Below are 15,183 nucleotides of genomic sequence, written 5' to 3'. Positions count from 1 at the left end.
CGATCGAAATTGATTCACAATCTCAAACATCGAAATAAAAAATGGAATCGTCGATGCTGCCACGCCCCCATGTCGCGCCCGTGATGGAAAGTTTTACTGACTCTATTGTTCAGTCTCGTTCATCAAAATTAACTAATCTTTTTTCTAGTCATTTCAGGGGCTTTAAATGTTATACTTTTAACAGGCAAATTCCCCGAACACATCCACCTATGCAATCTTGATCATATTCTGAATTAAGAAACCATTATGATGCAGTCAAAAATAATTTACAGGGAACATTAATAATTACTCGACCTTCCAAGTCTTTTGTTCATTTGTCGTGTGACAGAGGCAATGAACGGATCGTTCATGAACGACTCATCACGGCGCGAAAAAAAAAACACATGTGTTGAAAGGCTGTGTCGTCTAACTTAGATTCTATGCCCGAGGCCCCAAGCCCGAACTTGGCCCGACCCGGGCCGATATTTCCCGTCACTATCCTCTACCCTCGGGCCGGGCTCTTGATCTATAGACGTGCACTCCCAACGCAATAGACTGCGGCGCGGGACTAGATTTGATGGCCGAGTGCGAGCGCGGGCGGTAATGCACTCACTCTGTGTGTGCGGGAGAATAAAACGATTCGCGGGACTCCCGCAAACTAGAAATAGCTATGAATAAAACATATAAAACTAATACATTTTTATTTATCTGTTGCAGAACAGCAACAAGAACAACTAAAACAAAATAGAAACTATTTACAGGCCAGAGTTTCTATTTATAACATGTTTGCAGCGTTGAGCGATTTAGCTAGACTCCTCACCGCTCAAAACGGAATTTTTGTTCAGTGCTGAATTCTGCAAGCTGGCAAATCCTCTAATTATAACAAACAAAGTGTAGGCTATATATTATGAAAGATTCATTGTGCAGTCAGCTTCATTGATAATAACAGAGATGTGTGAGATCGTGATGAACTGATTTCAGCTTTTTAGGAGCAACAGCAACCTGTGCTTAAAAAAAAAAAGTAAAAATCGAGAATCGAATCGAACCGTGACCTTAGAATCGAAAATGTAATCGAATCGAGGATTTGGAGAATCGTGACACCCCTAATATTGGCATATTCATTTGCTCTAATTTCTGTATTTCAGGGTTGTAAAGGCCTATTTTATGTTATTTTTGCTGTTTTGTTTGCATACAGTGCCTGTTTTGAAAATTCCATGACAGCAGAATGCTGCTAGCCAAGGGGTCAAGAATGTTTAAAAGAACACAGATGTTTTAAAACATAATTTTATTGTATGTTCTTAAATTTACAATAAAAACCTGTTTTTTGTACAAAAATTAAACAGTTGAGAATTTCACACTTGTGTTAAGTCCATGCCATGCTAGTTGAACTACTAAAAAATACGTTTACTTTACTTGAAGAAAATGTGGAAACCAATTGCATTGTTAACACATTGTGTTAAGTCTCCATAGCTTAAAATGGCAGATTAAAACCATGTTGAGAATAATAGTATTGTTTGCAGAACACATAATAACACTGTTAGTTAAATGGAATTACTCAAGTAATCGTACTATTAAATCTTAAGTAAGATTAGTAAATAGTATAGAGTATGTTAACTAGAATTGACATTCAACTAAATTGATATTTATTACTTAATTTACTTGGGAAGAGTTTGCTTTCTTTACTTTTAGCTGATTATTAACTTAATTTCAGTTTTCCCTTTAAGTTTGCTTTGCAAAAATAAGGAAATCGATTTCCAAACTTGTTTTAAGTAAACTGAACTGGTTAGAATTTACAGTGTACTTGAGTCTGCTGACAAAAGGCCAAATGAAGGAATAAATAGAAGCGTAAAGGAAAGTCTGCTTTTACGCATCCAGTTTAAACAGCTTGTTTACATCTCTGAACAGACTTCAGAAGGATACCAGTGTCAGGAACAAGTGTCAGAAGAGTATATGTTTTTTTAGAGAATTGTAGTGTAATGAAGAGTTCGCAAAGAAACCAATTAATTTCATAATGCTTTGTCTATAAATGACGGTTTTATATGCATAATGTTTTAAAAACACTTACTCGCGTAGAATAGCGAGTGGATGTTGATACTGTTTCCTATGCAATGACTTTAGCCAATCATAACAGAAGCTGATTACGAACAAGCCTCAAAGGAGCCGCCCCTTAACCTTTAGAGCGGTACGGTCTTGGGCTGGGCAATAAAACGGTATCGGTATTTATCGACGGTGCACCATTGTCGGTAACGATATAATTTTTTTTTCGATATAGCGCTTGATATTTTCATAAAAATTCGTGCATCGCCAGTAGATCTTAGTAGTTCACATATCGCGGCTGTGCCGCTGTCTCCTTCTTTCCAAAGCGCTTGCGCTCCCTTGGCATCTGTTGTTGCTACACAACCATGAACTGCGCACTCCACCTCATGTTGACTGAAGGTGCTTTCCATTCGACCGCAAGTGGACTGCGAAGATAAAGACGGCGCGACGACCACAACGTTGCCCAACATCAAATTGCAAACGTATTGAAAGTGGAACGAGATGCGCTACTCATTATTTTGTGCTTCACGGAGCATTTATCAGTTTGGACCAATCCAGCGCGAGCCGATCTTGATCAAGCGACACTGGTACTAGAGGTCTGCAGACTCTGCACGGGCTTTAAACTGAAGCCCGAACCCGGCCCGTACCCGCGATCATTTAACCCGACCCGACCCGACAATTACATTTACATATTAAGCCCGAACCCGACCCGAACCCGAGGTCTATTCTGTTTCTCACAGCAAATACCATTTTTGCAATATGCAAGGTTTCAGGGCCGTCCTCCTCTGATTGAAAGTTAGTCCAGCTGCACTGAATTTCCTCTAGCTGCTGCTGCTACTTGCAGGGACTCTGAGGATACTACGGGCCAGTTTTGACAATAAGGGGAAAACACCGCTGTTGTTTTTCCACCAACCCAAGAGATCCCGCTCTTCTTCCATGTCGTGGTTGCGGCTGGAGTATTGCATAACTTCATCTGCGGTTTCACCGAGGGGCAGGCACACCCACTCCTCAACTCTGCCACTATCTATATATATATCATTATCATTATCATTATATTTGAGAGAGAGAGCCTGTGTGTCTGACTGTGTGTATGCACATATTGCACATCTGCGCACGTTCTTTCTCTCTCTCGCGTGCCGGTCACCACAACACAGCAAGCAGGCAAAGCACACGGCACGCAAACTATATATAGCCTATTTAGTTTTTCTTAGTTAAACCCAAACCCGACCCAAACCCGAGGCTGTTCATTAAACATTAACCTGAACCCGACCCGAAACCCGCACATTTTTCGGGACCCGTCGGGCTCGGGTCGGGTAGCAGACCTCTAACTGGTACTACACAGCGCTAAGAGATAGTGTAAAGAAAGCATTTGAATTCGCCATTGAAGTAATAACATCACTGCGAGATCTAGTGAGAAGCATTCAAATTTCTCCGTTATTAACGAATCAAACAGCGCTGACGTGGAAACCAGGAAGAACATTGTGCCATGAATGAACTATATAGGCTTTAAAGGGGAACTAGGCAACTCTAGCCATATCTTTGCTGATTTTCACTTTTGTTGTCGCATGTTGTCTCAACGAGCTCCCCCTACTATGGCAAGCCGTTTTAACATTTAATCATTTTAACCAACTAGTCTCTATTTTCATGCTACTAGTACTTATTTTTTAGATACTAGTATCTATTCCATTAAGTACTAGTACTTATTCATTAGCTACTAGTGCTTATTATTTAGCTACTAGTGCCTTTTCTTTAGATACTAGTGCTTATTCTTAAGGTACTAGTACCTTTTTAAAGATACTAGTACTTATTCATTAGATACTAGTCCTTATTTATTAGATACTAGTACTTATTCATTAGATACTAGTCCTTATTTATTAGATACTAGTGCTTATTTATTAGTTACTAGTACTTATTCAATAGATACTAGTACTTATTCATTAGTTACTATTACTTATTCATTAGATACTAGTACTTATTCATTAGATACTAGTACCTATTAAATAGATACTAGCACTTATTCATTAGATACTAGTACTTATTCATTAGATACTAGTACTTACTTCGATAGTCACTAGTAACTATTCTTTTGTTACTAGTAACAAAAAAAATTTTTTGCCATTGACTTCTATGGGGATCTGTCATTTAGATATCAACTATTCAGTTCTGACTAGTATCTATTCCAATTGTGACTAGTACATATATATTAGATAATGGTAGTTATTCTTTAGGTACTGGTACTTATTTTTTAGATACTAGTACTTATTCATTAGCTACTAGTACTTATTCATTAGATACTAGTACTTATTCATTAGATACTAGTACTTATTCATTAGATACTAGTACTTATTCATTAGATACTAGTACCTATTAATTAGATACTAATACTTATCAATTAGCTACTAGTACTCATTCAATAGATACTAGTACTTATTCATTAGATACTAGTACTTATTCATTAGATACTAGTACTTATTCATTAGATACTAGTACTTATTCATTAGATACTAGTACTTATTCATTAGATACTAGTACCTATTAATTAGATACTAATACTTATCAATTAGCTACTAGTACTCATTCAATAGATACTAGTACTTATTCATTAGATACTAGTACTTGTTTATTAGATACTAGTACTTATTCATTAGATACTAGTACTTATTCAATAGATACTAGTACTTATTCAATAGATACTAGTATCTATTATTAGATACTAGTATTTATTCCAACTGTTACTAGTACGATTTTTTATTTTACTAGTAAGATTTTTAATTGAACTATACAGTGGCCGTTCTGACTAGTCATAACATAAGACTAGTAAAAAAGCAGTTGTGACTAGTAAGATAAGAATAGTTACTAGTAACATTTGGAATAAATACTAGTATCTAATTAATAGGAACTAGTATCTATTGAATAAGTACTAGTAGCTAATTAATAAGTACTAGTATCTAATTAATAGGTACTAGTATCTAATGAATAAGTACTAGTATCTAATGAATAAGTACTAGTAATATTTAAAAAGATACTATTCAAAATTGGAATACTTACTAGTCATAAATTAATAGATGATATAAAAACAGAATAGCTACTAGTATCTATTAATTTGTAGATATCTTCAACCTCATAAGGAACTAGTAAGGAAATATTAGGAGATATCTTCTTTCAAGCAGATTATTACATAAACATGAGTACTCTCAGCCATCCAATCAGAGTTCATATGGTAATGCAGGCTAAACTATGGCAATAGAAGAAGCTGATTGGTTAAGGGGAGAAAAGATGCGTTTAATATGACTTTTACATATAGACCATACTAAAGACTTAACTGCCAATAATAAAATCCAAACAACCGGTTCATAATTACCAGCCAAACAACCACAATCCAGAGATTGTGACTTTTGGAGAGCATTCACAATTCACATTAAAAAATTTGGATAGTCTGCGTCTGATATGCGATTGAATGTCAAAATTAAAGTAGCATGCACCAATTAGGCTACATGCCTATTCATTATTATATTTTTTATACTGCTCACTCGCACACAGGTCTGCAACACAAGATTTTCATAAAGGTAATAACTTGTCATTTTGGTCTGCTTGGGTTATTTTACGACAGATTTGCATCGGCTTGATTTGTTTTCTTTTTCTTTTTTTAAATCCACCATGACATTAAATGGGCAACTGCGAGCAGGACTTTATGTGTGTGTGTGTGTGTGTGTTCCGAAAAAAGAAGGTAAACCTTTAGAACAACATAAGGTGACTGAGTTACTATAGTTCACAGTTCCAATACGTTTTTTTATTAGTCTATTCAGCAATAGTGTAAAAGGCCGGTAAATAAAATACAACCTTAACATTGTAAACACTACATGTAGGCTATGCGAATTTTACTTCCCCTTACTTTATGACAAAGCCAATAAATGGTATTCAGAAAACAAGATTTAAAAAAATAAGTAGCCATGTAGGCTATAATAAAAAATATACAGTAGCCTAAACGCCAAGGCTAAACGAATTTATTTGTATCGAAACTGAAATTGTACGCACGTTGGGTTCGCGCATCTCTCATTCGGTCCAAAAGTTTCCATATTTGCAATGTAGGCCTAACATTTGCATCTATTAATATTTAAGTCGAGTCCCAACATAGGCTAAATCCGTGTCTTCACAGCAAAGGAAATGAGTTTGACTAACCGGCACAACCTTTATAGCCTACTTTAGACCTACAACAGACAAATTAAATTAAGCATTAATAACTTTCTATGTTTTGTTGACTGTTTTATTTTGATAATGCCAGAAGTGAACTGATAATATTGTGTGAGCGTGCGGTGGGTCGGCGCCAATTTGTTCCTCAGGGAAATAACTTAATACACTGTCATTTATATTCAACATATCATTTGCATACTGATTATTTAAATAGTACTAGTATCTATTAAGTTAAGGATATCTTTGATCTAAAATGTTACTAGTAACTAAAAAATAATCACTAGTTCTATTTTTTCTTTACAAGTTGGGTATAATTAAATACTAGACACTATTGGAATAAGTACTAGTATCTAATAAATAAGGACTAGTATCTAATGAATAAGTACTAGTATCTTTAAAAAGGTACTAGTACCTTAAGAATAAGCACTAGTATCTAAAGAAAAGGCACTAGTAGCTAAATAATAAGCACTAGTAGCTAATGAATAAGTACTAGTACTTAATGGAATAGATACTAGTATCTAAAAAATAATTACTAGTAGCATGAAAATAGAGACTAGTTGGTTAAAATGATTAAATGTTAAAACGGCTTGCCATACCCCTACAGCTGTGGGGCAAATATTTCACAACACTGTCGTAAAAAAAGTCATTTGCGGCACTCTTCTCCACCTTTCAACCACTGCTCATGTGCATTTGTTATTATCAGAGCCGGCCAACTTTATCATGTGGAGCTATGTCTACCGAGGTGGGTAATACATCATACACAGAATCATATGGCGTGTTTGTTAATGTCGAATTGCTGTAAAGCAGTTTGTGTTTCTCGCTCATTCTAGCTTCTTACGAGACTTCCTATTTCCAACTTACCGGGACGTTAGTCCCCATGTTGCAAGGTTGGTTTTCTGCCTTGGAACGCTGGGGGGACGCATGGAAAGTCACCATTCTCACCAGAACAGGTTATTAAACCATTCAAATGATTTCTAAACGGATTTATTAAGTTGAAATAGTTGCCAAGTCCACAGATAAGCAACAATCACCATGGATTTACTATAATGACACTAACTGTGACCATGGAAGTTTGGCAGGTATAGTAAAATGCTTTCAAGTACATCACACATCTTTTTCCAGCACTTCAAAACTTAAATAATATTTATTTTTAATGTGATGACCAAACATTATTTGTTCATCCTTCAAAGATTACCCCCATTTATAAAACTAAAAGTTTCAAGAGGTAGAAAAAAATTCTCTTTTAATAAATAATAATAAATAAATAAAATCAAGGAAATTTCTCTGGCATTTCTTTATTTGTGCTGAATTGAAAACGTACCGAACCGTGACACCTGTGTTGTATCGAACCGAACCGTGAATTTTGTGAACCGTTACAACCCTACTTCTTACAGATGTTGATCTACCTCAAAGTTTGCCTTGATTGTTCTATGTTTACACTTTTATATTTCTCACATTTTGTAACATTTTATTTAAGTTCAAGAGTTTCTTTAACACTTTTTATCGTAATATAAGACATATAAGACATAATAGAAGACATTTTATTTTGTTTTTGACTGCTAAAACTAATATAATTTGTTGTTTGCCTTAATAATGTGGATAAAAAAAACTGCTTTGGTTTAAATTCAAAGGTTTCAAAAAAAAAAAAGGTTCTAAACAAAACAAATGTCACTAATTATGGATACCAAACAATATGAAATTATGTTGTAATGTATTCTGAATCTATTTATTATGTATCTAGTTATCGTGATAATTTTTATAACTATATCGAACAGCCCTAGTACGGTCCCACATAAGGGATTTAGAATGTTCAGTGGCGCCATAACTGCCACATTCAAACTGTGCTTTCGCGTGTGTGTTGGCGCTGAGCCAGAGACGGACACACTCAGCGCTTGTCATATACCACAACTATGCAGTGTTTTCAACCACATAATGTTTATTTTGTTTATGTTTACACAAATTTGACACGTTGCCATGGAAACAAGGGGAAACATTCTAAAATAATGGTTGCCGGAAAATTTTTGGAAGTTCCCAGATTTTGGCGTGTGTTTGCACCGCAGGAACGATTTTAGTTCTAGGAACTCCTTTTGGAGGAACTAATTTAGCTTCAACTTCAGACTAGGGTCTAACCTATCACAATATGAACTACCAGTGACGTTAATGTACGTGGATTAGCCGAATGCACGCGAAACACCAGCACCTGCCATTTTAAAAAAAGCAGTTCCCTTTCGTCCTGGGAACTCCGACGTGTCGTCGGGGGGGGGGGGTTCCCTGACGAATTGGGATCACTCTAGGGAGCCAATTGCCTTCGAGAGAATTAAAAACGAGCCAATGGACATAGGCTTGCAAGATTTGCATTCCGCGACCCGTCTACCAGCGCGGGTATAAAAGGCGGAAGTAAACATTGTGCAATGCTTTTTGCTTCGCAGCCATGCAGTGTGTCTCTTTGAGCTGCTGTGTCTTCCGAGAAAGTTATATTTAAACTAAAAATACTACGAGTCATCTTTGGAAGGAGAGAGAAGATCCTCTGTTGCTGGATTTACGGCGCTTCAAGCGACCATCGCTTCCCGCGGCTGGCCGTTTTCCTTTAAAAAAAGCTGTTTTAACGGCTGGTATTGGGTGGTGAGTGCAGCACTCGGGCTTGCAGTTTCCCCGTGTGTCTGCCGCGGTGGTCCCTCTGTGCCTCGGCACGTTAAAGAGTATTTTTTCTTTCCTTCTAAAAGAGCAACACGGGTGTTTCGCGTCCTTTTCAGGATGTCGTTTCACCCGTGCGTTTCTGGATGCGGTCGACTTCTCCCTCAGTAACATGGTCATAGACACTGCCTCTCGTGTTTGGGCTTAAAGCACGCTGAGGCAGCGTTTGTGAATGAGTCATGTTCTCATTGCGGGAATATGACTCTGGTGATGCTGCGTTCGAGACTGAGATCCCTGAAACATGGGGGAGTCCCTTCAGAGAATCCCCGATCTAGTTCATCTGCCGGTTCAGTTCGGCAGACGGCTACTTCGGTGATTCATGTTGGTGAGCGGATGAGGGTTACCGTGCAGAACGTCCCGTCTGGTGAGAGATTCTCACGCCTCTAGTAGCTCGTTGCCATTGGTTGTCCCGGGGGAGCTTCCGGGACCGCCCCGTGCTGTTGCCCCGCGGCCTGCTCCAGTACCATCCTTCCCTGAAGTGCATGAGGAGCTGAGGAAGTCTTGGCTGGCCCCCCTCGCGACCAGGCGTAGGCAACCTCGCTCCTCCTTCCTCACCACTCTTGACGGCGGAGCGGCGCACGGGTACGAGGGAATCCCCCCAGTGGAGCGGTCGGTTGCGATGCAATTGTGTCCTAAGACTGCTTCCTCCTGGCGGGGTGCCCCTTCACTCCCTTCCCCGCGCCTGTAGGTTTTCCTCTGGTCTGACCAGGGATGCCTACATGGCGTGTGGAGACGCCGCTTCCGCCCTGCATGCCATGGCGCTGCTGCAGGTCCACCAGGCCAAGGCACTCCATGACATGCAGGAGGGTGGTCTCCGACCCGGGATTGCTGCAAGAGATGCGTGCAGCGACGGACCTCGCACTCCGGGCGACGAAAGTCACCGCACGTTCCCTGGGTCGAGCGATGTCCACCTTGGTGGTCCAGGAGCGCCACCTGTGGCTCACCCTTGCGGATATACGGGAAGCGGAGAAGAACAAACTTCTCAATTTCCCCATATCCCAAGGGGGCCTCATCGGCAACGCGGTGGAGAGCTTTGCCAAACTTCTCCACCGCCCAGAAGCAGTCGGAGGCGATACGGCACGTCCTGCACAGGAGGCGGACTGCTGCTGGTCTGTCATCTGTGGCCGTAGAGCCTCCGGCTGCTCGCCGCCGAGGTCGCCCTCCTGCGGCCGCTCCTCCTTCAGGGCAGCAGTCTACCCCTGGAGGACAGAGGTCGGGTCGTAAGAGGGCGGCCAAGCCCGCTCAGACGTCTCCCGCCCCTTCCCGTAAAAGGAAGGGCGGGAAGCGTCCCTGAGACGGGCGACCTGGTCGAGGATCTGGATGCTGCTCTTCGGGAGGGTGCCCCTTCCTCCGGGGGAGGGCCGGGCGGAAAATCTTTGTTTCAGTTTTGTTTCTGATCCGCCGCTGGCCACTTGGTCAGCGGTACGCACATTTTAAAAGAAAGAGCAGTTTCTTCTTCCTCCTCCAGGTCATCCACGGCCAAGACTGGTGGGCACACAGTCTCCCCCGTCCAAGAGGGCCAGGACGGCAGCGTGTGCCGCCCCCTAGCGGTTACACCCCCGTTCCCCTCTTCCCAGTTTGCGGATAGCAGTGAAGCAGCCCTAGCTGCGTCACTCCGGTCTGCGGCTTGGTCCGGAGGCGCAGAGACCAGCACACGAGGAGGCAGGGCCTCGTTCCTCATCTCTCCCCCTCCCCTCGCCACCGCGCAGTCCGCAGCAGAATGCCCACGAGCCTTCTCTGCCGTCTGCCCCTCGGTGGAAGCGGGTTGGTGTCAAGCACACCCAGACCCCGCTCTCGGTCGCTACAACGCCACCAGAGCCGGGTCCCTGTCTTGCACCTCGCTGCCCCTCCGTGGGTACGCCGGTGGTCCGGGTGGGTTTGTTGGGATGGTATCTGGAAGCCTGGCTAGCGTTTCCGGGTCCGTCCCGATTGCTCATCCGCACCATTCGGTTCGGCTATGCAATTCAGTTTGCACGCCGGCCTCCCAAGTTCAGGGGCGTCCATTTAACCCGTGTGCGGTCGGTGGACGCCCCTGTCTTGCGGAAAGAGAACGATGTCCTGCTGGCGAAGGACGCGATCGAGCCGGTCCCTCCTGCCAAGATGAGGTCCGGGTTTTACAGCCCCTACTTCATTGTACCCAAGAAAGGCGGTGGGTTATGGCCAATCCTGGACCTGCGAGTCTTGAATCGGGCCCTGCACAAACTCCCGTTAAAGATGCTCACGCAGATGCGCATTTTCGAATGCATCCGTCCCCAGGATTGGTTTGCAGCGATCGACCTGAAGGACGCGTACTTTCACGTCTCGATTCTCCCTCGACACAGACCGTTTCTTCGGTTTGCTTTCGAGGGTCGGGCGTATCAGTACAAAGTCAACTGCATTGGCGCATCAACTGCCTAGAGTTGCAAGCAGTACGCTTAGCCTTGCGTCGCCTCAAAGGGGTTCTCAGACACAAGCACGTACTGGTCCGTACGGACAGCACTGCGACCGTTGCGTACATCAACCATCAAGGTGGTCTACGCTCCAGTCGTATGTCGCTACTCGCCTCCCACCTCCTCCTTTGGAGTCAGAAGCATCAGAGGTCGCTTCGTGCCGTTCACGTTCCAGGGGAGCTCAACCGTGTGGCAAATGAGCTCTCACGGCTGCCTCCCCTGCCAGGAGAATGGCGACTCCATTCCCAGTCGGTCCAGCTGATTTGGTGTGTCTTCAGAGGCGCTCAGGTAGACCTGTTTGCCTCTCCGGACACAACCCATTGCCAGTGGTTTCACTCCCTGTCCGAGGGGACCCTCGGCACGGACGCCCTGGCTCATAGCTGGCCCCGGGACCTGCGCAAGTATGCGTTTCCGCCAGTGAGCCTTCTTACACAGACTCTGTGCAAGGTCAGGGAGGGCAAGGAGCAGGTCCTTCTAGTGGCGCCGTATTGGCCCACCAGGACTTGGTTCACGGAACTCATGCTCCTTGCGACAGCCCCTCCTTGGCCGATTCCTCTGAGGAAGGACCTTCTTTCTCAGAGACGGGTCACTCTATGGCACCAACGTCCAGACCTCTGGAAACTCCATGTCTTGGTCCCTGGACGGGACGCTGATGTTCTAGGTGGTCTACCACAGGCAGTGGTAGACACCATCACTTCCGCTAGAGCCCCCTCTATGAGGCGCCTCTATGCGTTGAAGTGGAACCTGTTCGTCGATTGGTGTTCCTCCCGTCAGGAGGACCCCCGAACTTGCCCGATCAGAGTCGTGCTTTCCTTCCTGCAAGATGGGTTGGAGCGGAGGCTGTCTCCCTCCACCCTCAAAGTGTATGTCGCCGCAATAGCCGCGCATCACGATGCAGTAGAAGGTAAGTCCTTGGGAAGCACGACCTGGTCATCAGATTCCTTAAGGGTGCCAGGAGGTTAAATCCACCTCGTGTTTTGCACTCTGTACCCTCTTGGGACCTTGCTCTGGTACTTAGAGCTCCTCAAAGTCCTCCCTTTGAGCCTTTGCTGACAGTAGAGCTTAATATCCTGTCCATTAAGACAGCGCTCCTGTTAGCATTGGCCTCCTTCAAGAGGGTCAGGCATTTGCATGCTTTTTCGGTCGACGAATCGTGCCTAGAGTTCGGGCCGGGCCTTTCTCATGTTGTATTGAGACCCCGGCTCGGATATGTGCCCAAGGTTCCGACCACTCCCTTCGTGGACCAGGTAGTGAACCTGCAAGCGCTGCCCCAGGAGGATGCAGACCCAGCCCTGGCTTTTCTCTGTCCCGTCCGCGCCCTGCGGGTTTATATTGACAGAACGCAAAGCTTCAGAACCACAGATCAGCTCTTTGTCTGTTACGGAGGCCAGCAGAAGGGGAAGGCCGTCTCCAAGCAGAGGTTAGCCCACTGGTTAGTGGATGCTATCACCCGAGCATATGAGTCTCTGGGTGAGCCTTGTCCTCCCAGGTTGCGCGCTCACTCTACTAAAGGTTTTGCCGCTTCCTGGGCTTTGGCTCAAGGCGCCTCGCTGACAGACATTTGTAGAGCTGCGGGCTGGGCGACACCGAACACGTTCGCTAGGTTCTATAGCCTTCGTGTGGAACCTGTTTCCTCCCGAGTTCTGGCTACGGCCAGTGGGTCAAGGGAATAGGTTGTGTAGGCTTGCTACGCCACTCCGCCTCGATCAGCGGATACGTGCGTTCTTTGCTCCGTTGGCGCCCTACGTTGGTTAGCCTCGTGAGTTCCTCCTTCACCTTTCCGGTGCTGGGCGAGTAGGACCGCCCGGCGCCAGGTCTGCTACCTCTAGTAAGGAGTTGTTAGTAGACTGGGTGCTCCAGTGGTCTCTACTGTGACCCATCATGCCACGTGCAGTTCAGACGTGTCTTCCCCTTGACGGACTCGTTCGTCGTCCCTGTTGAGTACGCTCCCACTTCCCTTGGATTGGGACCACCTCAGGGACTGCCATATGTTTCACTAGCCCACTGGGTTAGTACATATGTGTATTCCTGGCCTTCCTCAGTCAGGCTGGGGCTTCCGCAGCGTTCCCCCTCTCTTGGGCTAACCGTTCCCAGTGTTATCCAATATCCACTGTGCGGGTCTTGCGGAACAGCAGTGTGATTCCCGTGCTAGCTCCCGCAAATTATTTCAAGAAACTGCTGCAGGGTAGCTTAGCCGGGCGCTGGAAGGGGCCAGTACCATGGCGCTTTATTAGGGATCTTAATTCGTCAGGGAACTCCCCCGACGACACGTCGGAGTTCCCAGGACGAAAGGGAACGTCTCGGTTATGTATGTAACACTCGTTCCCTTAGTACAGGGACCGGAGACGTGTCGTCCCTTCGCCATGCCGCTGTACCTTCGCGGAGGACTGGACACTGTTCGGCTCCTCAGCGAAAAGCATTGCGCAATGTTTACTTCCGCCTTTTATACCCGCGCTGGTATGCGGGTCGCGGAATGCAAATCTTGCATGCCAATGTCCATTGGCTCGTTTTTAATTCTTATCGAAGGCAATTGGCTCCCTAGCGTGATCCCAATTCGTCAGGGAACTCCCCTGACGACACGTCTCCGTTCCCTGTACTCAGGGAACGAGGGTTACATACGTAACCGAGACGATTATAGCCTATATATTTACTTCAGAAACTGACTCTACGAGCATGGGAAACAGTGATAGATGGGCCTCTTAACCTTTAGGCTAAGGAGAAAATCCAACGCAACTTTGAGGGGACCAAGCAAAACATGATTATGTATTTCTGCTCAACTATTTACACAAGACATCAACCACATGGCATACGCTAATACCTTTTCATATAATGTCTACTGTCTAACAGTTCTATCTAATACCATATTAAACAGGACTGTTTAGACAGATCATAAACTAATTGAACATGGAGTATGCTAGCACTGTGAGCTCCGGCTCTGGTTGGCGTTCTCAGCGCAGTCAAAATAAAAGTCACAACAACAAGCGTGGCTTACGGCACTTCAGAGTTCCTACTGGCAGTGCGAATGCAACTAGGAAAATGTTCCTAAGGGAACCATTAGTTATCGGGGAACCACCCTGGTGGCTAGTTCCTAGAACTACACGGTGCAAAACCCCCTTACATTTCCCATCATTCCTCACCTGCCCTCGCTCAGACATTACCTACATCTGATCTCTGCTAATCACCACTTCATAATAGCACACACCTCCTCAGCATCTGGCCGTGATCAAGGATACATACTCATTACTGCAATCTCCTGATCTCCAATGCCTGTGAATTATCTCCAGATAACTTACCTGCGATTCTCACTTGTGTTTTTCCTAGTGTGTTGTTCTTCCCAGCGACCTGCTCCTCCGCCACAATACTGAGGTGCATGCTCTACCGGACTGACAACCATCACCATCTGTAAGACAAAGTCTTTCATAAACAACCTTCTACCATCCATCAACTGCAACAACCAAGATCTACTGTTTGTTTCATGTGCCCACTGTATGATCCAATAACATTTGCTTGGATTAACTCCACTCTGCTCAGTGTGTATATCCTGGCAGTCATTACCCCTTAAATAAGACTATTGCTGAAGTGAAAACACTATTTAAGGTAAATAAATAGGCTACATCCATAAATTTTATTTTGAAATTATTTATTTAAATTATTTATGACTTATTAGCTTTTCATCAACTCAGGACCCCCAGTTTGGTAAAATAATTTAATCATGCAGCGTTTAATTTTTGACAGGATATTAAACAAAGTACTAAAATAAGTACTGTAGGCCGGCAGTCTGTTCAGTGTTGTACTGTTGTTTAACAGCATATCGATTGTTCAGCTGATGAAACATCTTTCAAAAAACCTTCAG

General features: G+C 44.0%; 1 long non-coding RNA gene across 1 annotated transcript in view; it reads right to left on the bottom strand.

Moving 5' to 3' along the window:
* LOC143751577 (uncharacterized) overlaps positions 1-14,720 on the bottom strand; it is a 43,532-nt gene extending 28,812 nt beyond the window's left edge. The window contains exon 1 of the long non-coding RNA XR_013207271.1: positions 14,624-14,720. This is a non-coding gene — a long non-coding RNA (uncharacterized LOC143751577). The remainder of the gene's footprint in view (positions 1-14,623) is intronic.
* Between the last annotated feature and the right edge of the window lie 463 nt (positions 14,721-15,183).

Source organism: Siphateles boraxobius, unplaced genomic scaffold (assembly GCF_051911475.1).
Source record: "Siphateles boraxobius isolate OS27281-9 unplaced genomic scaffold, OSU_SipBor_1 26, whole genome shotgun sequence".
Classification (NCBI taxonomy): Eukaryota; Metazoa; Chordata; class Actinopteri; order Cypriniformes; family Leuciscidae; genus Siphateles; species Siphateles boraxobius.
Note: the sequence above shows the minus strand (reverse complement) of the source record. Positions and strands in the feature narration are given on the sequence as shown.